General features: G+C 45.2%; 1 protein-coding gene and 1 pseudogene across 1 annotated transcript in view; both read right to left on the reverse strand.

The window, feature by feature from the left end:
- The window catches only part of LOC124776493 (SH2 domain-containing protein 4B-like), a 608338-nt gene that overhangs the window by 319823 nt on the left and 260809 nt on the right, over nucleotides 1-27706 (reverse strand). The window lies entirely within an intron of this gene.
- Nucleotides 24303-24420, reverse strand: LOC124778900 (annotated as a pseudogene).

A 27706-nucleotide genomic window follows, 5' to 3' on the forward strand; every position in this document is an offset into this window, starting at 1 on the left:
CAGGAATCATAGACAATAATTAACACGTTCAGCGTTGTTCATCTTTATTGATAAGTAAATGTCTCTTTAGTAGTTTTTTCCCTATTGCACGGTTTTTTGCAGATTTAAGGAGCGAGAGTGGCTTACCGATTCTTGAAACAGCATGTCAGCAACTTGTTTATAGTCATTAGCGCTGAGTCTACCAGTGTAAACACGGCTCATGCCTCATTACGTCACCCGAGGGCTCTAATCATTCACTACAAATGGACGCTAAAAAAAGACTATGTCCTAATGACACACGAAACCGGTAGATACACATCTGCCCTCCGTTGTAGGCTACGCCTGAGTTTACATTCCGTTCGAGGATAATGCGCAAGGAGCAAGACTGTCATAGTCGCTGTATCCGAGCACCAAATTCTGTCACTTTAGGGTCGTAATCATTATGACATATGTTTAGGATTAGAGAATATATTTAAATTGTTTTGGCACGTCCCTTATCGCAATTCTAAGAGCGAACGTTTAATTGATGTACTACGTTGTACCTCCTACTGGAGATATTTGAGCACTAGCAAAAAGTAAACTCGTGCTGACTAAACACATCTGTTACAAATCGTGCATCCCCTCTTCTTTCAGTATCTCTCCCCCCCCCCCCCCCCCGCCATCCCCCCTAAAATCTCTCTCTCTCTCTCTCTCTCTCTCTCTCTTGTTAATTTTATTTCGTAAGGCCCTACGCTAGGGAACTGAAGTCTTACTCGAGCCAATAATTTGTGGTATTCTTCGTGGACGAACTAAACTTCTTAAGCATTCCTCCAATACATCCGTCTGCCGTCACCCCTTTCCTCAAATAATAGATGTCTGTTGTCGTTCCAGCTTACATAGCTTCGTATACACCCAGTGGCAGACATTTGACGGCTGTGACGGATCATCGATGGAGTAGTGAAACGTTATAGGCCAGTCTTCACTTTTTCTGAGCATTACATAGCGTATGCTCCAGCGGTGTCAGTAAGTAGTCGTAGGGTCACCGTCTCAAGAAGCAAGCGCAGGTTCGAGTCCTACAAACATCTTTCTGGGTCGGGCAACCACAGTTCAGAGAACATTCAACACTCAACACCCATTCAAATTATCATAATTACAACAATTAAAAAAGTCAAGAATGATGAGGTATTTCCAAAAGCCACATAGCTGTCAGTATAGACGTATCTTTATTGAACTAAGGCTATTTTAGGAATAAGCAAGATAACTAAGAATGTATTTTATTCATCTAGCATCTGGAAACGCTCACTAAACATACAAGTTTCATTCATAGATTATCTGTAAATACGTTGAATTTGTCATGTCTGCCGAATGTTACAATAACTGTATAATATTCACGACACGAAAGTCTTCGCGTAGTGTAAGGGGCAGTCAAATGAAAACGAGACAGATGGGAAAAGTAAATAAATTGTCTATAAAATTTACTATGTGTGCGGATCCATACACTCCAGATTGCTGTAGTGTGGATACTTTCCTAAAAGGACGGAATATGGCTACATTTTAGTTGTAAGTAAAAATGATTTGAAAACGACATGAAGTACAGGCGTTACTAATGTGCTTGACAATGACGTTTACTCGAAATTAGCTCATCGCACGATTAAATAAACATGCGTTACAGTCTACCACAGCCCATGTTTCCGGTTATTAAATTATCATTTCAAAATTAAGCGCCATATCTGTTAATACATTTATCCCATTGTGAGACAATATGGTCAACGCCTTCACGGAAAAATATTTGCGTTTGCCTATGGAACAATGATCACACCCACCCGTACACCTCTTCGTCTGTAGCAAGTAAACGACTAAGAATGTCTTTCTTCAGAGTTCCAGAAGTAGGGAAATCGCATGGGGAGAGATTGGGACTGCAAGGAGAATGTGTAAGGGCTTCCCACCGAAACTTCTGCAGCGTAGTCAAAGCAACCTTGTCAACATGTGGGTGGGACCAATTGTGGTCCCATATGCTACCGCAATCATTTATCCATGAAGGCATTGACCACCTCGTCTCACAGTGGTATAAATGTACTACAGTTATGGTGGCAGCCCCTTACAGAATTATCTTAATGGTTCAAATGGCTCTGAGCACTATGGGACTTAACATCTGAGGTCATCAGTCCCCTAGAACTTAGAACTACTTAAACCTAACTAACCTAAGGACATCACATACATCCAATGCCGAGGCAGGATTCGAACCTGCGTAGCGGTCGCGCGGTTCCAGACTGAAGCGCCTAAAACCGCTCGGCCACAACGGCCGGCAATTATCTTAATGGAACTATCATCTTTGCACCATATGATGGTAGGATACAAGCGCTAAAGAAAAACTCATTGCTTCAAAAAACTACTCTTATCACAAAGCCAACCTATCTTACAAAGCCAATCTGTCTTATAAAGCCAATGTGTGTCCTACAAAGCCAACATGTTTTGTAAACATTGACAGTAGCAGAAAATATGTCTAACGTCGAGAGGGACAAGTGTTGCAGCATGCAGTGTGGGGGAAACACACACACACACACACACACACACACACACACAGAGAGAGAGAGAGAGAGAGAGAGAGAGAGAGAGAGAGAGAGAGAACCAGCCGGTCCCCTGTTTGCACAGAACACATCACTCATCTGCTTTGGTAGGTAGACACTATTGTATTAGTTGAGAGTAGTTAGTACGTGCATATTTCGAACGGAATACTGCACCAGATCAGTCAATGAAGTTGCTTTATTTGGAAGGTGAGATCTGATAATTTCATCAAATAGTGCATCATCAAAAACTCGAATTTCTAAGACGTCGTGTGTTACATGAATTTTGACAATGTTCTATTACTTGTGGTCCAAATGTATGTCATTGGTCGTTTTGTATGCAGGCTCTTCACCAACACTGAAACAAGGAGATATTTATATGTCATGTATTCTTCTTAGGCAATGGCCTTGCTGCAGTGGTAACACCGGTTCCCGTCAGAACATCGAAGTTCAGCGCTGTCGGGCTTGGCTAGAACTTGGATGGGTGAGTGCCCGGGACTGTCGAGCGCTGTTGGTTAGCGGGATGCACTCAGCCCCCGTGAGGCCAACTGACGAGATACGTGATGGAGAAGTAGAGCCTCCGGCCACGAGAGCTGACAACGGCCGGGAGAGCGGTGTGCAGATCACATGCCCGTCAATATCCGCATCCAGTGACGCCTATCGCCTGAGGATGACATGGCGGTCGGTCGGTACCGTTGGGCCTTCAGAGACTAGTTCGGAATTTGAGTGAGTATTCTGCTTAGCTTATAGATTGTACTAGGATATTCGACAGACTGCTCAGTTATGACGCAGGGTCACTTTTTCTGTTGCCGTCAAAACAAGGTTCGTAGGGTATGATTGCCTGGGAGACCCCTAAGGGCAGGATAAGCCATGTAATGGAAAAGTATTTTTTTGTTCGCGCACAATGGCAAATTTTCTATGTGAATCGAGAGAGCTGTCACTTACATGTTCAGTGCAGGTGATTGGGATAAGCACATATGCACTTGAAGTGTTCTGTTTGTGCTACTGTTAACGTTGAGAGAGGAGAGGAGGATACCCAATGCCGGCAGAGAGTCCATAAGATTTATACTAAAGGAGTTACTTCGCCCATTCGATGGAAAGATTATTATCAACAATGTCTTATTTCTGCACTCCAGGAGGCACTGTAGTGGGGGGTGGGGGGAGGACAGGGTTAGAATTTAATCCAACGTATGGATGTATACTCTAGTAAACAGGATCTTTACGCCGCCACTTGTCTCCCCGTACTGGGAAAGTACGGCAGTGAAAATTTATTTCCCAGCACGAAAACATTTATAAGATTGATTCTTAAGAATTGCTCATCAGTCTGGGACCGTCTCCAAGTTGGTCTAAGAGATAATATAGAGAAGATCCAATGAAAATCGTCGCGTTTCGTCACGGGATGGTTTCGTTGGCACGAGAACCTTACGAACATGTTAAACGATTCCAGTGGTTTGGTGTATCGCGGAGAAGTTTATCCTGTTGAAATTCCGAAGAAGAGTCAGGCAACATAAGACTTCCTCTCCCACGTCTCGAGAAATGACGACGGGAAAATCAGAGAGCTTGCAGCTGGTAGGAGGTTTGTCGAAAGTTGTTCTACATCTACTCCGCAAGCCGCCTGACGGTTGTGGCGGTGTGGATAGAAAAACCCTCCGGAGGATGCATTCCGATTTCGGGCAGATTCAATTAAACAACGTAACATTCGCCGTAGTAGATCGGAGAAAGAAAATGTTAATGCAGTTGTTAACTACAGGAGCGTCTTCGTAAAAGATCGGGAACTAGACTTGCTTATGAAGTGTAACAGCGCCCACATAGTCCTAGGGTCAGAAAGCTGACAGAAACCAGATGTCAATAACAATGAAGTTCTTAATTTCGATCGGAATGCATATCGCTAAGACAGGTTGAATGCCGGTGGCGGTGACACGGTTACAGCCGTAAGAAATACGATAATTCCGAGTGGGAAATAATTTGGTTGAAGATTGGATGTTTTCACAGACTCCCTGCGCCAGGAGTACTGATGGCGGAACGGTTGAGGAGAGACTTGGAGAGTATCACGAGTGCATTTTCTAGTCATGTTGTAGGATTAGGCAGAGATTTCAACCTACCATCTATAGACAAGAACATTACACGCCAGGTTAGCCGAGCGTGCTAACGCGCTGCTTCCTCGACTCGGGTAGGCGCTCGGGCCCCGGATCGAATCCGTCCAGCGGATTAAAGACGTGGGCCGGTGTGCCGGCCAGCTTGGATGTGTTTTTTAGGCGGTTTTCCACATCCCCCTAGGTGAATACCGGGCTGGTCCCCACGTCCCGCCTCAGTTACACGGCTCGCAGACATCTGAACACTTTCGCACTATTCCATGGATTCCACTAGTCGCAGATAGTTGGGGTACACTAATTCCTTCCCGGGGGATATGGGGTGGCGGCAGGAAGGGCATCTGGCCACCCCTTCTACTGACATTGCCACATCCGATTAACCATGCCGACCCTGCGTATCCGCGGGATAAACGGCACACGCAAAAGAAAGAAAGAAAAAGGAATCTATAGACAAGAAGATTAGAGCGGGTCAATTGTATCGAGTGAAACTGTTATAAACGCCTTTTCCGAAAATGGTTCCCATGCAGTATTCGCGGATGAACGAGGGGCAAAGACAGTGATGCCAAGTCTTAAGGTGGCTTGTGCGACAAAGATGTAGCTGTGGATGTAGTAGGATTCGAAGCAGCTTTCTCCAAGTCGAATGCCGTTGCACAGGGAGCGTTGTCACCTTGAGGCTGATGTCATTGCCATGAGCTGTTTCCAAATATCCTGAAAATTCCGTAGAACCAACGTGCTATTATCAGCTTTTGTTTTATTTAATTAAAATGCCAACAAGTCAGTAATACGCCATTATAGATACAGTGGCATGGGTGGGAATGGTCTCTTGCATGCAGTGAACTAATTCTAACAAATTTTCGCGTGTGTAGGAGGTTTAAAGCACTTTCGACTTTATGTTCTGGCAGCGAGTTTTTGAACGTATTATGCAGGTAGTTGACTGTCGTAACTGTATCCTAGACTTAACTCTCTGTTCTTTTATTTTATTTGATGTACTTTTTTGGGTGGAGCAGCATTCGTGTGGTGGGTTTACCATCTCAAGGTAATCAATCTCGAGACAAGGGACAAAAAAGTTCCACTGTAGTAAACCGTATGCAGTACTTCCAGGAGACGTGTGGGAAAGACGCCGAGTAAGAGCTTTGTTTACCTGAGCAGGGCGGGTGGTGCAGTTCTTTGTTCGGCCACCTGCTGAGGCGTGCTGCTGTGACGGCGCGTCCGGCGCGGGCTAAATGAGCAGCTCTTCAAACAACCGGCCGGCCCTAAATCTGTCCGCGGCGCCTGATATCAGCGCATTAATCTACCGGCGGCGCTGCCGGCACAAAGCAGGCCACTTCCCACCGCTGTCCTCCTTAACGGCCCGCCTCGCCACAAAGGGAAGCCGCCGTGGCGCGGGGGTGGCGCCCGCAGCGAGACACGCCCACTACTGTCCGAGCCACCGAGGAAGCACTCTGCGCGATGAAGCCGCATCCTGCAAACTCACGTTTGTTCGGCACCTTTCAAAGTTCTAACGCCGGACAGAGGTTCGTGCGTAAACAAAGACGCAGTCTGCATTCAGTGGATGGCACACTGAGATGGCACTGTGAATCCATTTTCAAATATTTGCGCGAAATACTCATTAAAATCTTCATAGTTGGCTAGAGCGCAATAATCCATCAAATCACACTAAGTTATAAAAAATGAAGTTTTTTTTGCAAGAGCGGTACTTAAAACTGGATTCTTGTGTTCCGCGAACAGTTGCCTTACCGTTAACGTCAATTCCTCAGTCTCAGTCGGTGTTCATCTACATACAAATTTCTTAAGTCACTGTACGATGCATGGCAAAGGGTACCATGTACAGAGATTAGTCATTTCGCCTCCCGCTCCACTCGCAAACAGAGCCAACTTCTCGTTTCTTATCTTCGTGATCCTTAAGCGAAATGGATGTTGACAGCAGTAGAATCGTTCCACAGTCGGCTTCAAATGCTGGTTCTCTAAATTTTCTCAATAGTGTTCTTCGAAAAGAAGGTCGCTTTCCGTCCAGGAATTCCCATTTGATTTCCCGAAGAATCTCCTTAATTATTCGAACCTAGTGATACAAATCTAGCAGCCTGCCTCTCAAATCCTTCGATGTCTTCCTTTAATCCGACGTGGTGCGGATCCCAAACGCTCGAGCAGTAATCAAGAAGAGGTCGCCCTGGAGTCCTGTATGTGGTTTCCTTTACACATGAAACAGACTGACAAAATTCTTCCAATGAACCGATGTAGACCATTCGCCTTCCCTATCAGGCTTCCCGTAACGAGAAAACCCCCGCAAGTGTAAGACAAATGTCAGGACATATGTCTTACACTTGTGGGGGTTTTCTCGTTACGGGAATAACATCATCACAAAGGAACGGAGGCCAAAGCCCATGGCTATATAAATGTATGAACTCACTGCTCAAAAGTCACGAGAATGTCGAGTCCAATCATCACTACGATAAATAAGAAAGGTCGTAGAATCATCAGCAATGAAAGGCGATACACTTACTACGTTGGCGCAAGAGCACTATTGACGCCATGTCGAATGGAATAGTTTGAGGCATCAATCACTGGTCACCTGTAGCGCCCAGTGATTTGACAATCGAACCCAGTGCGCGCAAAATGGACGAAACAAGGCATCTGTTCACTGCCAAAACAGCGGATTTGATGTTCATATTCGTGCATGCACTAGGCCTTTCACATGCTGTGAGTATGCCATTTGGGGGAAAGTCGCCACCTCTACGAACAGTCAGCTACTGTGGGCAACGTTGATGACTGATGTCAGCGGTCATGCATTGTAACAGGACAGACGATTCAATGTGCAGCAAAATAACTGGCCAGTTAATTGATGGACATAAACAACCGGTGAGCAGCCACAATATCCACAGCCACTTCTTCGCTGTTGCTGGTAACTGAAGTACCCAAAAATTAACAGGGTGGCAGGAACATTGCCTTGGGATACTCGAAGCACAGAGGAAAAGGCGGCTTGGCTTTTGAGTCGCGGTGTGCGTTGCTAAACGCTGATGCAACCTCATAAACCACAAGAGATGATCCCTCCCGTCTGCCATTGGAGCAAAATTCGCTTCCTCAAATTAAGGCTGATGTGTGACACTATTAGATTGTTTTGGGCCTGAAATAGGCTATTTGCCTGAGCTACTGTGCTTCTGAATCTGAATCGTACAATCCAATATCTGATTTTAGAATCTCTGTCTGACCATGATGTAATCCAGCTGGAATCTACCCCTGCCTTTGGGACTTTTCCCAGTTTAGTTCCTTCTCTTGTTACTTCTGAACAGTGTATTCGCTATTGTTAGCTGAAATACATGTATCCGCTATTGTTAGCTGAAATACAAGACCTATTGCTGTGTGCCAGAAATTTCAAATTCGCGGCGTGTTGCTTCCATCCTGCCCTGCCGGCCGGGGTAGCATTCATTCACGCTAGGTGAGGAGAGCCCTACGTCATAGTGACGTAACACTACGTCATCGTGACGTAAATAAACCTAAATCGAATTCATGCGTACGTATATCGATCTTTGTAGTTGTACCACAGAGGTTGCATAGAAACGTGAAAGCTAAATGTAAGTACATGTGTGGAAACGAAGTTACAGCAATACAGCAGTTGTGTGCTATCCTCATCCCAGTTGAATTACTTGTTAAGCTGGAATCTCAACAATTTTGGATGTTATTGTATGTTTCTTGATGTAATGAATGTCTGAACGAAGGAACGATCACAGTAACGAAATAGCGTCTAGTCATTTTTTAAAAACAAGCTATTAATTGTGCATAAATCATGTGGACAGAAATGCGAAATAGAGAGAAATCAAAGTTTTTCGTATTTTTATGAAAGCCAATGGATTGTAAATAATTCTTCGGGGCAGAAACGTTAAACTGAGAAATTAATGTGGTTCCAGAGATAACTCCGAATGTTGCTGGAATTTTAATTTTGCCTTCATGCTGAAGCTAAACACAGAAACTTTTGCTCTTCAGAAATAAATTATTGATGATGATTATAATGTACAGACCTGATATAACACATGTCATTATTTTTCTTCATACGTTGCATACTGTGAAGAAACAATGACATGCAAGTCACATTTACCAGCATTTTAAGCGAGTGAAAGCAATGAGCGCTGTTGCCATTTTCAGCTACTTTTTGTATGACTCTTAGGCAATATGGAAAGACCTATAGTAATTATTCCAAACACTCCCAAAATTTATACCATGTCTATTGAGAGAATAAACAAACACAGTATTCCACTATAGCATATGAAACATCACTTCGTGCTGCTAAAAACTGTGGGGTGTTGAGGTTCTTTTGTCAAGTAGCTCACCCATTGTGACAGTCGGTGTTCTACATCATTTGGCAACTATTAAGAAACATACTTTTTTTATAGTTGACACTGCTTGAATATTAAAATATGAGTTACAATTATAGGCGAAATATCATTGTTTTTTGACAGTATACAGCGTATAAAGAAAAATAATGACATGTGTTATAAACAGTGTACATTATACATCATAATCATCAGCAATAATTTACTTCTGAAGAGCAAAATTTTCTGAGTGGATCTGCAACATGAAGTCAAAATTAAAATTCCAGCAACATTCGGAATTATCTTTGGAACCACATTAATTTCTCGGTATAACGTTTCTGCCAAGAAAAATTATGTAGAATCGATTGGCTTTTATAAAAATACGAAACAGTTTAATTTCTCCCTATTTCACGTTTCTGTCCACATGATTTATGCGCAATTAATCGGATTTTTTTAAAAAATGACTACTCGCTTTTTTTACTTTCGTTATTGTTATGGTTCTTTCGTTCAGACATTCATTAAATCAAGAAACACACTTTATCATCCAAAGTTGTTGAGATTACAGCTTAATAAGTAGTTCAACTGGGCAGAACATACCACGCAACTGCTTCAACTTCGTTTCTACACATGTATTTACATTTAGCTTTCACGTTACCGTGCAACCTCTGTGGTACAACTGCAAAGATCGATATACGTACTCAAGAATTCGATTTAGGTTTATTTACGTCGCGACGACGTAGCGCTACGTCACTATGACGTAGGGCTCTTCTCACCTAGCGTGAGATGAATGCTACCCTGCCGGCCGCGACAGTGGTGCTCCGGCACTCATGGTTCGGCCAGCAGGCGCGGTTGCCTGCGTTTCGTGCTGCAGCAGCGTCGTTCCCAGTCTAACTGGGGCTGCGTGTCACATTGGAGCTGTCAACATCTCCTGTACGCCAATCTGAGGACGCGTCACTGGCGGTCTGACATTGCGGGGGCAGCCGAGGTTGTCAGAGGAAGCGAGCTGGACCTCGAGGTGTCCGTCAGCGAGACGAGAACGTGTCACGACTGCAGCTTCAGCCTCTGTGGGAAGCTGTGCTGGCTAGCGGCTCGAGTAATCGGTTGGCGTTGGCCCTTCTATGGTGCGCTTTCCCGACTTGTTTTGGGTTAATGTGGCAGATCCTAGTTGTCACCCCAAGCAGCAGTTTGAGTGGGCTACAGCTGACCGGTGGGCAGTAACTGGCATGGAGTCAGCTGGAAAGTGATGTGCCAAGGAGACGGAAGGTCTGTGCAGTCAACATTTAACACGGCGTGTGGCTGAGCTGTCGTGGACATCGCCTACCAAGAGGGTGGACCTGTGTCGATCCGGTGGCCAACGAAGATGGCAACCGCACCCAGATACAGAGAAGAGTTGTTTTGTTACTGCTGTAAAATATGGAGCACTAGGAGTATTCTTCATTGGCCGCAGTGTTTTCTGGGTAGCTGATAAGTTGTCAGCTTGAGATTATTGCACAGCAGGTATTGTGTTCAGTGGAGATAGCCAGTGGTTGGTGTATGTATCTGAATACGGAATGTTCGGTACAACTTTTAATATGACAATGTGTTGCCGTAGGGGAACAAAATGGTGCTGTCGGTATACTGTCATATCTTCACGCTGAGAGTGTGTTCTATCATTGTAAAGGAGAGAGTCTTGCATTCTGTCTGAAATCGCATTCAAGGCGGATGCTAGTACTGAACATAGCTATAGCTATTCTGAACTTTATGTTACTGCTGTTGTTCGTAGACTAGATATCCTTGCTAGTCCTGTTGTATGTAGCAGTAGTAAGTTGCCAATGGGCGTCCTTGGTAATAAGGGTGCAGTCTTTTGGGATTTTATTCATTTATTGTTCTGTTTTTGTGTAACTGACACAATGCAAAATACTTTTCGGAGGGAGTGTGGATACTGCGCGTTCTATTTTGTTGTTCGTTGTTGGTAGCCGCTTGTGTGGCAGAGGGGATGAAACATATATATTAGTGATATGCCTGTTGTTACGAATCATTAGCTCTGATTTGTTATTAATATATCATTTCTCAAGTCAAAATCCGTTTTTCTCAACAAGTAATAATATTGTACACGAATTTTAACCGGCTTCTAACATTGAATACTGATGCTGCGCTAAAACTAAATTTTAACATAAAAGAGGCAAAAGAGCGTCATGAATGCCCAGCTTCATACCTAAATTTTACTAAGTGAACTTATTCATCACGAATAGGAGGCTCCCTTTTCATATTATCTTACTACAAAACTGGGACAAACATTCCAAGTGCAAAACACACTTTTTGTCACATTGAAATATATACACAAGGATGTATCGTAAAGTCATGATTATTTCGCCTCGTTCAGTTCATTTTCAAATAGGTTCTCTCTTCATTCCCACTTGTTCCAAACACTGTCATTATTTAAAACTGTAAAAGTGCGGAAGTTTTGCGTGGGTCTCATGGTTTATTATTAATTGCCTAACATTATGTTAATGGTTTATAAAATAAACGATCCCTCGCGCAACCCACTGGCCAAAACTGCGCTACAATTATTAGTAGCTGGTTTATTATCGATTCTACCTCATTTTCTGCTGTTGTTATTCGTCTGGCAAGAAATCATTATCCGTCACTATACCTAGACTAAGCCTTTGCTTTTCCCTTTTCAGATTTTGTAGCTCTTCTGCCGCATTCAGACTTCCGAGATTCCGATTTCTAGATGTTACCCTTCCGTTGGTTATTGATTGTTTTCCTCACTGTCACCTCCCCCTTGGCAATCTCCATCCAGAGCCCCACTGAGGGAGTAATTCGGAATCTTTTAGCAACAGCGAGATCTTTATCACATTTTTTCAGTAACAGTCCAGTACGCGTTATGTACCTTTAATGTAGTGGTATCCATTGCTTTCTGCTCCTCGTGTCGTTGATCATTGCTAATTCGTCCACCTTTTAGGGGCGGCGTCGTATTTCAAGGACAGTAGGGTGCCCCAAGCCAGTGTCTGCTTCTCCGCCTTCTTTTACAAGGCCGTTGGCATATCGAGGGTGACTCCTTATACAGTAAGTCTTCGGCCACCATTTCTGACGATTTTTATTGGCTGGATTGAATCCATCTCAGAGGACACTTCGATTACTACTGTCTAGCCCTAGGCAATGCTGAACACCTGAACACCGCTTGCAAAGAAAGAAACTGTACTGTACCCACACACGTGACGCGCTTCTCTCGCCATCAAGGCGAAAGCGAGTGCTACACATTTCCAGGTGAGTGTGTGTGGTTCAGCTGCTAATGGGAGTATAGTACCTGTTTACAATGCTGCTGTTTCAGACCTCGCGTAAAATGGGATATATTTCTGAAGGCGTTTGATGAACTGCGATAGATTAACACTTAACTGGCATTATAGTCTTCCTTTTCGAGGTAGTTTCACTTTACCCTTTGTGTACCTTTCATTTGGAGCGCTGGATCCTTGCTGTGAACGTGGACTGCCGTTCGCACCATTTAATTTTTTTGTGAAACCAAGATAAGCTGCCGCGACGTCTGACAGACGTAAGATATCACTTGCGTGATTATTTTTCGACGGACGTGTTTATCAAAGTTTCGTGTTTGTTGTGATAATTAGGGTGTAATATGTTATGCTTATTACCGACAGTGCCTCGTAATTAACTCGCACAATATGTAACCTTGCCAGATCCATCTGACCTTTCAAAGCAGCCTGAACGGATTGGTTATTTTCAATGATTTCTGGGGGTAAGTGAACCAAACAGGAATATATGAGAATGAAGTTTTCGGAGATAGTGATATTGATCCAGATTACGGGACAGAAACTGACGGCGAAACGAATTGAAAGCGGGGAGTGCATGATGATGATGATGATGATGATGATGATGATAACGGAACAAAGGACACACAACTCGGTGATCTATGGAGAAAAGTCATTCTTACTTTTGTGGTCGAGGAAACTGCTTCAAATGGAGAAAAGTGTAAGTACCAACTCGTGAGAGACCAAGACAACATAAAATTTTGTTATAGATTTCTGGTTCTCGAGTTAGGCTAATGCCTTCGGTAAGAAGCCAGATGTTGAACAAGTGTGGGACCTACTTTCTACTCAAGAGATTTTAAGTGAGATTTTGCAGTGGTCAGACAGCAAAATCGGTAAAATGAAAGAATTATCATGTCCTCTGTGCGCGATATTTCATGTTCTTGAGCTGAAAGCTTTTATAGGCTTCGCAGCAGTCTCCAAATGTGGCAAATCCATAGATAAACTTTTCTCAATGAAGAGAAGCGGACATAACATTTTTCACAATGACTTTGAGAAAAAGTTTTTGTTCGTATTAAGAACTCTTCGATTTGGGAACCCAGACAACAGGGAAGAAAGGAAAAAATTAGGTACATGAAATGAAAAAGGAAAGAAGATTCGACTGTCGCAGTGTCGAACATTTTTAACATATTTATTGGGAACTGTCAACAGTGTCAGTCTCCAGGCTGTACTATTTGTGAAGACGAAATTCTTGTGCTTCTCCGCGGTCGATGTATATTTCGGATGTACCTGCCAGGAAAACCGGCGAAGTATGCATTAAAGGTTGTACGTCTGGTAGACACCAGGACGCAGGTTTGTACACTGAGGTAACAAAACTCATTGGCTCTGAGCACTATGGGACTTAACATCTGAGGTCATCAGTCCCCTAGAACTTAGAACTACTTAAACCTAACTAACCTAAGAACATCACACACATCCATGCCCGAGGCAGGATTCGAACCTGCGACCGTAGGAGTCGCGCAGTTCCAGACTGAAGCGCCTAGAACCGCTCGGCCACCGCGGCCGGCAAAACACATTGGATACCTCCTAATACCGTGTAGGACTTCACGGGGTATTGCAGCAGCTCGACGTGGCGTAGACTCAAGAAGATGTCTGAAGTTCCCTGCAGAAATATTGAGTCTTGCTGCCTCTATAGCCGTCCATAATTGCGGAAGTGTAGGATTTTGCGCTCGAACTGACGTCTGTATTATGTCCCATAAATGTTCGATGGGATTTGTTGTAACCTGTTGTAACCGCGACCGGGACGGCCGAGAAAGCGCGGCGGGACCAAACGGAGGGCGGCCAGCGAACCAACAAACGAACGGAACGGACGGACACGAAACAACGACGGACGATGGAGAGAGACCTTACGGCGACAACACGCAAGGCGCAACGGAGTGACAGAGACAACCAAACGAATCCAAGACGTCCACTAGTAATGAAAACAAAGAACGGCAAACACGGTGTCTGTTGTCGAGTCGATACGTCAAGACTCACGCAACGATTAGTCACGCTGGCTGAGCGAGAGGCAGGCGCCTAAATTATCGGGGGCGCCGCTATTGGCCGCTGGAGCCACGTGTTCCACTGTGTCGCCCTCACACTAAATGCGGGCCAGGAGGCGCGCGCCGCCACAGCTTACGGCGCGATGGCGCAGAGACCTCTAGGGGTCTTCGACGTCCATGACGTCTGGCGGGGATTCAAATTCCGCGGCGCGCGGTACCAGATGATTCATGTCGGGCCATTTGGGTGGCCAGGTCTTTCTCTCGAATTATCCAGAATGTTCTTAAAACCAATCGAGAGCAGCTGTGGCCCAGTGACATGGCGGATTGTCATCCATAAAAGTTCCATCGTTATTTGGGAACACGAAGTCCACGAACGGCTGCAAGTGGTCTCCAAGTAGTCGAACAAAACTGCTTCCAGTCAATGATCGATTCAGTTGGACTAGAAGACCCAGTCCATTCCACGTAAACACAGCCCACACCATTATGGAGCCACCACCAGATTGCACAGTGCCTTATTGACAGCTTGGGGCCATGGCATCGCGTCAGGGTCTGTAGCACACACGAACCCTACCATCAGCTCTTACCAACTGAAATCGGGACTCGTCTGACCAGACCACGGTTTCCCAGTCGTGTAGGGTCCAACCGATATGGTCACGAGCGCAGGAGAGGCGCTGCAGGCGATGTCGTGATGTTAACAAAGGCACTCACATCGCACGTCTGCTGCCATAGCCCATTAACACCAAATTTAGCTGCATTGACGTAACGGATACATTCGCCGTACGCCCCACACCGATTTCTGCGCTTATTTCATGCAGTGTTGCTTGTCTGTTAGCACTGACAATTCTACGCAAACGCCGCCGTTCTCCGTCGTTGTCGGCATTTGTGACCGAGAGGTTCTAGGCGCTTCAGTCTGGAACCCCGCGGCCGCTACGGTCGCAGGTTCGAATCCTGCCTCGGGCATGGATGTGTGTGATGCCTTTAGATTAGTTAGGTGTAAGTAGTTGTAAGTTCTAGGGGACTGGTGATCTCAGATGTTAAGTCCCATAGTGCTCAGAGCCATTTGAACCATTTCTCCGTCATTAAGTGAAGGCCGTCGGCTACTGCGTTGTCCGCGGTGAGAGGTAATGCCATAAACTTGGTATTCTCGGCACACTCTTGACATTGTGAATCACGGAACATTCAATTCCGTAATGATTTCCGACGTAGAGTGTCTCGTACATCTAGCTCCAGCTACCATTCCGCGTTCAGAGTCTGGTAATTCCCGTCGTGCGGCCATAATTACAACACAACCCTTTCCACGTAATCCCGTGAGTACAAATGAAAGCTCCGCCAATGCACTGCCTTTTTATACTTCGTGTACACGATACCACCGCCATCTGTGTCTGTGCATACTGCTATCCCACGACTTGTCACCTCAGTATATAATGCCTACATTCTGACTTCTAAAACTACACTACTGGCCATTAAAATTGCTACACCAAGAAGAAAAGCAGATGATAAACGGGGATTCATTGGACAAATATATTATACTAGAAGTGAAATGTGATTACATTTTCACGCAGTTTGGGTGCATAGATCCTGAGAAATTAGTACCCAGAACAACCGCCTCTGGCCGTAATAACGGCCTTGGTACGCCTGGGCATTGAGTCAAACAGAGCTTGGATGTCGTGTACAGGTACAGCTGCCCATGCAGCTTCAACACGATACCACAGTTCACCAAGAGTAGTGACTGGCGTATTGTGACGAGCCAGTTGCTCGGCCGCCATTGACCAGACGTTTTTAATTGGTAAGAGATTTGTAGAATGTGCTGGCCAGGGCAGCAGCCGAACATTTTCAGTATCCAGAAAGGCCCGTAAAGGACCTGAAACATGCGGTCGTGCATTATCCTGCTGATATGTAGGGGATCGCAGGGATCGAATGAAGGGTAGAGCCACGAGTCGTAACACATCAAAAATGTAACGTCCACTGTTCAAAGTGCCGTCAATGCGAACAAGAGGTTACCGAGGCGTGTAACCAATGGCACCCCATACCATCATGCCGGGTGATACGCCAGAGTGGCGATGACGAATATACGCTTCCAATGTGCGTTCACCGCGATGTCGCCAAACACGGATGCGACCATCATGATGCTGTAAAGAGAACCTGGATTCATCCGAAAAAAAATGAGGTTTTGCCATTCGTCGTTGAGTACACCATCGCAGGCGCTCCTGTCTGTGATGCAGTGTCAAGGGTAACCGCAGCCATGGTCTCCGAGCTGATAGTCCATGCTGCTGCAAACGTCGTCGAACTGTTCGTGCAGATGGTTGTTATCTTTCAAACGTCCCCATCTGTTGACTCAGGGGTCGAGACGTGGCTGCACGATCCGTTACAGCCAAGCGGATAAGATGCCTGTCATCTCGACTGCTAGTGATACGAGGCCGTTGGGATCCAGCACGGCGTTCCCTATTACCCTCCTGAAACCACCGATTCCATATTCTGTTAACAGTCATTGGATCTCAACCAACGCGAGGAGCAATGTCGCAATACGGTAAACCGCAATCGCGATAGGCTACCATCCGACCTTCATCAAAGTCGGAAACGTAATGGTACGCATTTCTCCTCCTTACACGAGGCATCACAACAACGTTTCACCAGTCAACGCCGGTCAACTGCTGTTTGTGTGTGAGAAATCGGTTGGAAACTTTCCTCATGTCAGCACGTTGTAGGTGTCAACACCGGCGCCAACCTTGTGTGAATGCTCTGAAAAGCTAATCATTTGCATATAACAGCATCTTCTTCCTGTCGGTTAAATTTCGCGTCTGTAGCACGTCATCTTCGTGGTGTAGCAGTTTTAATGGGCAGTAGTGTATGAAATTTTGCGCGAGAACGTGAATTTATCCTTGAAATTTTCGAGTAATTTTGCTTGTTTCCGATTCTCGGTTGTTTTAAAAGGCAGGCATTGCATAGGATAGGAATAACAGTGAAGAGTTCTATTTGTAGATTTTTGATAAATGTAAGATTGTCCACTTTTTCGTACCATTAGATAGGTATTTTGTGTATTTTCTTCTACATTATTAATAGTCTGCTGTGGATTCACTTGGATATATTTGAAAATACATGTTGTAGCCAGTTGAGATCAGTAAACAGCTAAGAAGTTAAAACAATATCCTATAGTTCAATTGTAAAGTTCAGTGGTCTGAGAGACACCGTGATGACAGTTACGTTACAAAATCGTATGACGCCACTTGAAGGTTACGAGGGCAAGGCAACGTCCACGGCGCTGGTGGCTCCACCAGTCGGGCACTCGGCGGCTGGACCTTACCGGCAGTGGGCTGGGTCGCGTTCCCACAGCCGGAGCCGGCGGCTGCCTCTCCCAACACGGAAGCCGCTTCTTGCCCGCGCTCCCTCCTCCCTATTTAGCAGCACGCTCGGTGCTGCGGCCCTTTCGAGGCTCACGGCGGCTCCCTGCCAGACACGTTCCTCCTGCCGCAAGGCCGTCCGACGACCGCTCCCGTGTTACGCTGCTCAGGGCCACCAGCCGGCCGTGCTGTACTGTACTGTACTGTACGGCTGCACCTCATCGCAGCTGCTGATGCACGAGAGTCGTGCCTTCCGAGGTAGACCGGCATACAGCCATCATACACTTATAATTGCTGATATCGCTGACGTTGCAAAACGAAATGAGCATCTCAAGGTCACGTCGAAGTCAAGAAGTGAATTGTGATGATCGGGGAAGACAAGCAGGGAGGAAAGCAGAGTATAACAAGTGAAAGGGAACGAACTCGTCGGTGTTTCAGGGTCACGAGGTGGAGATCAGGATAGACAAAGTCGCTAATGCACGCCATTGCGGTGCAGCTGCCGGTCAAAGAAAGAACTACAGTAAAACGTCAGAGAAACTGGTATGGGTATGCGTATTCACATACAGAGATATGTTAACAGGCAGAATGCCTATAAAACAAGTTGAAATGGTTCAGATGGCTCTGAGCACTATGGGACTTAACTTCTGAGGGACCGATAACGGTAGCAGTCTGGTCCCTTTAATCCCCACAAACCAACCAACCAACCAACTTGACTTCTGAGGTCATCAGTCCCCTAGAACTTAGAACTACTTGAACCTAACTATCCTAAGGACATCACACACATCCATGCCCGAGGCAGGATTCGAACCTGCGACCGTAGTAGTCGCGCGGTTCCAGACTGCAGCGCCTAGAATCGCTCAGCCACAACGGCCGGCTATAAGACAAGTGTCTGGCGCAGTTGTTAGATCGGTTACTGCTGCTACAATGGCAGGTTATCAAGATTTAAGTTAGTTTGAACGTGGTGTTATAGTCGGCGCACGAGCGATGGGACATAGCATCTCTGAGGCAGCGACGAAATGCGGAATTTTCCGTACGACCATTTTATGAATGTACCGTGAATATCAAGAATCCGGTAAAATATCAAATCTCCGACATCGCTGCGGCTGGAAAAAGATCCTGCAAGAACGGGATCATCGACGATTGAAGAGAATCTTTCAACGTGACAGAAGTGCAACCCTACCGCAAATTGCTGCAGATATCAATGCTGGACCCCTCAACAAGTGTCAGCGTACGAACCATTCAACGAAACATGATCGATATGGACTGTCGGAGCCGAAGGCCCACTCGTGTACCCTTGATGATTGCACGACACAAAGCTTTACGCCTCACCTGGGCCCGTCAACACCGACATTGGACTGCTGATGACTGGAAACATGTTGCCTGGTCGGACGAGTCTTGTTTCAAATTGTATCTAGCGGACAGACGTGTACGGGTATGGAGACAATCTCATGAATCCATGGATCCTGCATGTCAGCAGGGAACTGTTTAAGCTGGTTGGGGCTCTATAATGGTGTGTGGCGTGTGCAGTTGGAATGACAAGGGACCCTTCATACCTCTACATACGAATCTGACAGGTGAGACGTATATAAGCATCCTGCCTGATCACCTGCATCCATTCATGTCCACTGTGCATTGCAATGAACTTGGACAATTCGCAGGACAATGCGACACCCCACACGTCCAGAATTGCTACAGAGCGGCCCCAGGAACACTCTTCTGAGTTTACTTCCGCTGGCCACCAAACTCCCCAGACATGGACATTACTGAACATATCTGGATGCCTTGCAACATACTGTTCAGAAGAGGTAGAGCCCTGCACTATTCACGGTGTCAGTTCCTTCCAGCACTACTTCAGACATTATTCTAGTCCATACCGCGTCGTGTTGCAGCACTTCTGCTTGCTGGCGGTGTCCCTAGACGATATTAGGCAGGTGTGCCAGTTTCTTTGGCTCTTCAGTGTATACTTTATATTTTCCCGATGAACAGAGGAGAGGTGAGAGCCAAATTCCGGACTTCCAGCCGGTCGTCGTTTAATTCCTCCCACGATAATTCAACTGGGCAGACGCCAGTCGTCTTCAAGTGAGCCATCGAAGACTGAAGAACACTTTTTTTTGTTTATTGTTTTTTCAATTTCCCAGAAGGGCCGCGTTCATTGTCAATACGTCCTAGAGATGGCAGCACTGTAAGGCAGATGGAATTTTACCGCCAGCGGCGAGAATGAGAACTGTTTTAAATACTTAAAATGGCGACGTTTTCCTTACTTGAACAGCGTGCAATCATTCGTTTTCTGAATTTGCGTGGTGTGAAACCAATTGAAATTCATCGACAGTTGAAGGAGACATGTGGTGATGGAGTTATGGATGTGTCGAAAGTGCGTTCGTGGGCGCGACAGTTTAACGAAGGCAGAACATCGTGTGACAACAAACCGAAACAACCTCGGGCTCGCTCAAGTCGGTCTGACGACATGATCGAGAAAGTGGAGAGAATTGTTTTGGGGGATCGCCGAATGACTGTTGAACAGATCGCCTCCAGAGTTGGCATTTCTGTGGGTTCTGTGCACACAATCCTGCATGACGACCTGAAAATGCGAAAAGCGTCATCCAGGTGGGTGCCACGAATGCTGACGGACGATCACATGGCTGCCCGTGTGGCATGTTGCCAAGCAATGTTGACGCGCAACGACAGCATGAATGGAACTTTCTTTTCGTCGGTTGTGACAATGGATGACACGTGGATACCATTTTTCAATCCAGAAACAAAGCGCCAGTCAACTCAATGGAAGCACACATATTCACCACCACCAAAAAAATTTCGGGTAACCGCCAGTGCTGAAAAAATGATGGTGTCCATGTTCTGGGACAGCGAGGGCGTAATCCTTACCCATTGCGTTCCAAAGGGCACTACGGTAACAGGTGCATCCTACGAAAATGTTTTGAAGAACAAACTCCTTCCTGCACTGCAACAAAAACGTCCGGGAAGGGCTGCGCGTGTGCTGTTTCACCAAGACAACGCACCCGCACATCGAGCTAACGTTACGCAACAGTTTCTTCGTGATAACAACTTTGAAGTGATTCCTCATGCTCCCTACTCACCTGACCTGGCTCCTAGTGACTTTTGGCTTTTTCCAACAATCAAAGACACTCTCCGTGGCCGCACATTCACCAGCCGTGCTGCTATTGCCTCAGCGATTTTCCAGTGGTCAAAACAGACTCCTAAAGAAGCCTTCGCCGCTGCCATGGAATCATGGCGTCAGCGTTGTGAAAAGTGTACGCCTGCAGGGCGATTACGTCGAGAAGTAACGCCAGTTTCATCGATTTCGGGTGAGTAGTTAATTGGAAAAAAAATTGGAGGCCTTAGAACTTGAATGCACCTCGTATGTAGCGCGCCGCGAGATTTCAACGCATGCGTCAAAGTTTAGCTGAGAGGCGGACTCCACTTAACGCCGGCAGCGCACTGCATTGTCCAACTCGTAGCAGCTACCAAGGTTCATCAGCTTTTCTGCCAGGCGTTTTTGCACGGATTCTTCAATAATGTAGTCCCAAAATGATGGTGCAGTAATCAGAATCATAGTTTTATTACTTTCCATTGGATTTTCACATCAAATACAATGTTCGGCAATAGCGGAATGCATTGATAATGATTAGCCGGCCGGAGTGGCCGAGCGGTTCTAGGCGCTACAGTCTGGAGCCGCGCGACCGCTCCGGTCGCAGGTTCGAATCCTGCCTCGGGCATGGATGTTTGTGATGTCCTTAGGTTAGTTAGGTTTAAGTAGTTTTAAGTTCTAGGGGACTGATGACCTCAGAAGTTCCATAGTGCTCAGAGCCATTTGAACCATTTGATAACGATTAAGTACTAAACGAAATGTAGGTTTATCGAATAAAACGTGCATGAAAAGGACAACTGGTTGCTGTGCTCTATTATCTGAAAGTCATACCACAGTCGTGGAGTGCACCCACGTTCCTAATGGAAGGTAACCTTATTTACATAATGATTTTCAACCAAGAGTCGATGTTCATATCTGCATTATCTGTGTGATAAAAAATGTCGCAGCCTTCAACTTTTTTAGAGAGCAGCTGCGGGAAGCCTGGCTGATCGCACTTGTCTCTCTGTTTTCAGCTTTCGACATGTAAGCGTCGTTGCAGTGAATTCACAATATAGTAACTTATTTTGACTTACTTAAGTGCTGTTTCACTATCAGTTCGCTTATCCACATGTGTATTTCATTATTCATTGTAATACGAGTTTTGTTTTTCAGAAAAGAAGTCAGAGTTTTTCAAATCAGTCGTGTAGCATCAAGCAACTACCAAATCGCGAAATGCAAATTACATTTCTTAAAGTTCAACTAGTCCATATCCTCGATTACGCCGCTCCCGGCATCAATCTGGGGTTTCAAAGTTCATGTTGGAAAAAACATTTTAAAATATTTGAATTAGCGGATGTGGAAACCAAGTCACAGTTTGAACATTCAATTCGACGGGAAAATATGTCTCCATGCAGTTACTGAACGCCAGTACATACATGTGTCTTTGCACCAAAGGGACCACCGATCTTAACGTTCCCGTAACTAATGGCACATACTCTCATTCCAGAAGACATTGTGGAAAGGTTTGGGATTTAATCCAAGACATCGGCGCAACGTCTAACTGGAAATTGTAATTTAGGCTGTTTTGTGGTGCTGTCTATGCAAATACCGTGCTGAGCTACGGCGCTCACTTCAGAAACAGAGCGCACAGGGAGTTTGGATCCGCGCCGTAGATTCTTCGTAAAAAAAGTCGAGATAAAATCGCAACAAGTGTTTCGTGTTAGTATGTAATTTAATTATCAATCATTTTAATACAATAGTTACATAAAAGAAGGTTGTATACATGGAAGAATCCTGGAGATACTAGAAGGTATCAGATAGATTATGTAATGGTAAGACAGAGATTTAGGAACCAGGTTTAAATTGTAAGACATTTCCAGGGGCAGATGTGGACTCTGACCACAATCTATTGGTTATGAATTGTAGATTAAAACTGAAGAAACTGCAAAAAGGTGGGAATTTAAGGAGATGGGATCTGGATAAACTGAAAGAACCAGAGGTTGTACAGAGTTTCAGGGAGAGCATAAGGGAACAATTGACAGGAATGGGGGAAAGAAATACAGTAGAAGAAGAATGGGTAGCTTTGAGGGATGAAGTAGTGAAGGCAGCAGAGGATCAAGTATGTAAAAAGACGAGGGCTAGTAGAAATCCTTGGGTAACAGAAGAAATATTGAATTTAATTGATGAAAGGAGAAAATATAAAAATGCAGTAAATGAAGCAGGCAAAAAGGAGTAGAAACGTCTCAAAAATGTGATCGACAGGAAGTGCAAAATGGCTAAGCAGGGATGGCTAGAGGACAAATGTAAGGATGTAGAGGCTTATCTCACTAGGGGTAAGATAGATACTGCCTACAGGAAAATTAGAGAGACCTTTGGAGAAAAGAGAGCCACTTGTATGAATATCAAGAGCTCAGATGGAAACCCAGTTCTAAGCAAAGAAGGGAAAGCAGAAAGGTGGAAGGAGTATATAGAGGGTCTATACAAGGACGATGTACTTGAGGACAGTATTATGGAAATGGAAGAGGATGTAGATGAAAATGAAATGGGAGATATGATACTGCGTGAAGAGTTTGACAGAGCACTGAAAGACCTGAGTCGAAACAAGGCCCCGGGAGTAGACAACATTCCATTGGAACTACTGACGGCCTTGGGAGAGCCAGTCCTGACAAAACTCTACCATCTGGTGAGCAAGATGTATGAGACAGGTGAAATGCCCTCAGACTTCAAGAAGAATATAATAATTCCAATCCCAAAGAAAACAGGTGTTGACAGATGTGAAAATTACCGAACTATCAGTTTAATAAGTCACAGTTGCAAAATACTAACGCGAATTCTTTACAGACGAATGGAAAAACTGGTAGAAGCCGACCTCGGCGAAGATCAGTTTGGATTCCGCAGTAATGTTGGAACACGTGAGGCAATACTGACCCTACGGCTTATCTTAGAAGCTAGATTAAGGAAAGGCAAACCTACATTTCTTGCATTTGTAGACTTAGAGAAAGCTTTTGACAATGTTGACTGGAATACTCTCTTTCAAATTCTGAGGGTGGCAGGGGTAAAATACAGGGAGCGAAAGGCTATTTACAATTTGTACAGAAACCAGATGGCAGTTATAAGAGTCGAGGGGCATGAAAGGGAAGCAGCGGTTGGGAAGGGAGTGAGACAGGGTTGTAGCCTGTCCCCGATGTTATTCAATCTGTATATTGAGCAAGCAGAAAAGGAAACAAAAGAAAAATTCGGAGTAGGTATTAAAATCCATGGAGAAGAAATAAAAACGTTGAGGTTCGCCGACGACATTGTAATTCTGTCAGAGACTGCGAAGGACTTGGAAGAACAGTTGAACGGAATGGACAGTGTCTTGAAAGGAGGATATAAGATGAACATCAACAAAAGCAAAACGAGGATAATGGAATGTAGTCGAATTAAGTCGGGTGATGCTGAGGGTATTAGATTAGGAAATGAGACACTTAAAGTAGTAAAGCACTCCGTCTTCAGGCCACAAGTGGCCCATCGGGACCATCCGACCGCCGTATCATCCTCTGACGAGGATGCGGATAGAAGGGGCGGGTGGTCACCACACCGCTCTCCCGGTCGTTATGATGGTTTTCTTTGACCAGAGCCGCTACTATTCGGTCGAGTAGCTCCTCAATTGGCATCACGAAGCTGAGTGCACCCAGAAAAATGGCAACAGCTCATGGCGGCCCGGATGGTCACCCATCCAAGTGCCGGCCACCCCCGACAGTGCTTAACTTCGGTGATCTGACGGGAACCGGTGTACCCACTGCGGCAAGGCCGTTGCCAAAGTAGTAAAGGAGTTTTGGTATTTGGGGAGCAAAATAACTGATGATGGTCGAAGTAGAGAGGATATAAAATGTAGACTGGCAATGGCAAGGAAAGCTTTTCTGAAGAAGAGAAATTTGTTAACATCGAGTATAGATTTAAGTGTCAGGAAGTCGTTTCTGAAAGTATTTGTATGGAGTGTAGCCATGTATGGAAGTGAAACATGGACGATAAGTAGTTTGGACAAGAAGAGAATAGAAGCTTTCGAAATGTAGTGCCACAGAAGAATGCTGAAGATTAGATGGGTAGATCACATAACTGATGAGGAGGTATTGAATAGAATTGGGGAGAAGAGGAGTTTGTGACAAGAAAAAGGGACCGGTTGGTAGGACATGTTCTGAGGCATCAAGGGATCACAAATTTAGCATTGGAGGGCAGCGTGGAGGGTAAAAATTGTAGAGGGAGACCAAGAGATGAATACACTAAGCAGATTCAGAAGGATGTAGGTTGCAGTAAGTACTGGGAGATGAAGAAGCTTGCACAGGATAGAGTAGCATGGAGAGCTGCATCAAACCAGTCTCAGGACTGAAGACAACAACAACAACAACAACAGCAACAGTTACACAGAGTCTCATAATTGGTACGCAATAGATAAATCACAAATCTGAACTGTCGCTGACCTGCTACACAATCGCTTTGCACCGTTTCTTTTTGTTGTTCATTTCCTTCTCGACGCTGCTGTAGCTTTCGCGTTCGCTCGGTACTGGATTTTCTAGGTGTTTTGATTCCTTTTGAAGCGACCTTTCTACTGACTTGGATTGTCTCCAGGGTGTCCTTCGAAGAATGGTCAGTATTCAGGGACATGACACGAGTCCTCATTTGCAGCGAAACACCTCGTATGAATATATGCCCTATTTCTATTGATTTCCGAGATAGGTCACATGTAATGTACTAGGTCTACAACTTTGTTTCCGCCGTTTTTTCTCGAAGTTCGGGTCTTTATTGTGAAAAACTTACAAAAAAAACTATGATTCATAGTGTTGCCCATCGTTGGCCACTACATTCTCCCATCTTTCGGATAGCATACGAATCCCGTGGTGGAAGGACTGTGCGTCTTTTGTAGGGATCCATGAATCGATTCAATTTTGCATTTGTTCATATGATAGGAAGTGCTGGTCAGCCAGACTGTATGCCACTTATCGAAAGAAGTGGTAGTCAGAGAGAGCAACGTATGGAGAATACGGCGGGAGGGATAGGACTTCTCATTTCAACGTTTCCATGTTTATTTTGAAGGGTTTTGCGACATGGGACCGAGCACTGACCTGCTTTCAGTGCTGGGCTCGAACGCATCAATTGCTTCCGATAATGATGTCTTGTGACTGTCTTCATCTGTTTCAGTAGCTACGAAAACGTTCTGTCTTCCCCCGCCATGCCGGTCTTCGACATAAAAATCACCGTTCTTAAGGCCTTGAAAACATTCTCTGCTCGTTCTTCCACTAATAGTTCCCTCACCATTGGTCTTACCCAGCATTTTAAGAGCCACAACCGCAGATTTCTTCATGTTAATGCAGAAAATTCAAACTACCCACAAATGGCGAGAAATGGGTACGTAAGTTGACGTATTTAAGCGAGAGTAACCTTATGATGCAATCACAAATCGACTAATATTTTTATGGCTTTATGTTTACAGATGCCTAAGCTTATTGTATTACACTCATGACCAACCACTTGCCGCTACTGCCGTCTACCGCAAAACTGCGGAAGCAAAGTTGTAGGCCCAATACATTTGTTTTTGGACTAGTAGCACGCCCTTGTGTTTTACCCGATTCGCAGCATTGGTAGTAGTAGTGCAATTAACTGGCCACCAAGATTGATGGACCTTAACGCCATTAGATTTTGGTTTATGGGTTTGGTTAATGGAGTGCAAACGGAAGTGGAACACGCGAGGTAAACTGCTAGGTCGCGTTATGGTCGCTGCTGTCCTTATTAGGGAACGTGCAGAGGCAATCAGACAAGCAACATAACATTTTCTCCCACGAGTGTACAAATGCACTGAAGTTCACCTTGGGGTATCCAAACTTGTACTGTAAACTGTACAACAGCAGTAGTGTGACATGTACTATAACGCTTAGAGGTGAATGTGTTAAAAACGCGTATTTTTCATTGACGCATGTTGTAACGTTTACTAACTCTTGTATATGTGTAAACCAGATAGTGTATGTAATAATACAGCGAATAAATAACACTGTAAACTAAATGTATTTCATCTCGGAAACCATTCGGAATAGGGTATTTGTCCAAATGAAGTCTTGTAAGTTAAATGATGGTTCCTTTCATATCCTTGAACAGTGATTATTTCTCCTAGAACACCCTGTACAATTCCGAGCATATTTATGAGTTACGTGAGACATCTTTCATCATTTTGTAACATTTACTTATATTCCGGCGAATACTTTTTTGGTCCCGCTTCGGGTCCTACTAGTATTCGGCAAGCGCTTCACGACAGCCGAGTAAAAGTCCTACCTAAACGTATTTCCGCGCTACCCAACTTTACACAAAGCTACCGAGAGATGTGGCGCAAAGGTTAGCACACTGGACTCGCATTCGGGAGGACGGCTGTTCAAACCCACGTCCGGCCATCCTGACTTATATTTTCCGTGATTTCTGTAAATCGCTTCAGCAAAAGTCTAGATGGCTTCTTCGAAAGGGTGCGGCCGATTTACTTCCCCAACCTTCCCTCATCTTATGGGATCGATGACCCCGCTGTTTGGTCCCAGCACAAAGCTAATTCATAACAATCACGCACATGTACCTAAACTTGTACGAACACGCCACAGGCGTAACAACTATTTCACGAGAAGCATCTGTCACGTGTGGGCTCAACCGTTGCTTACGCACTATTAGTCTTGCAGCTTTTAGCGATTCACATCAGACAGTATTTGGTCACACATCTTCAGATATGTCATAGAGGCTCAATTCGAAGCGGAGCTCATCGCTGAAGGCAGTTCTTCTCCAGTCAGTGAAATTCCAGGCCGAAGTGTCTGGAGACGCGCTGGGCAGCGGTCGGATACCAACCGGACCGTCGCCCGACATACGGCTCGACAGCCAAGGGTGGTGGAGTGCCTTTTCTTTTCATAGTAGGACCCCTTTGGTTGTCACCCGCAGCACCCTGACAGCAGACCGGTATGTCGACGATATTCTGCGGCTCGTTTTATTACCTTTCATGGCAAGCCATCCTAGACTGACATTTCAGTAAGAGAATGCCCGCCCGCACACGGCGAGAGTTTCTACCGCTTGTCTCCGTGC

The sequence above is a fragment of the Schistocerca piceifrons genome, chromosome 2 (genome assembly GCF_021461385.2).
Source record: "Schistocerca piceifrons isolate TAMUIC-IGC-003096 chromosome 2, iqSchPice1.1, whole genome shotgun sequence".
Lineage (NCBI taxonomy): Eukaryota > Metazoa > Arthropoda > Insecta > Orthoptera > Acrididae > Schistocerca > Schistocerca piceifrons.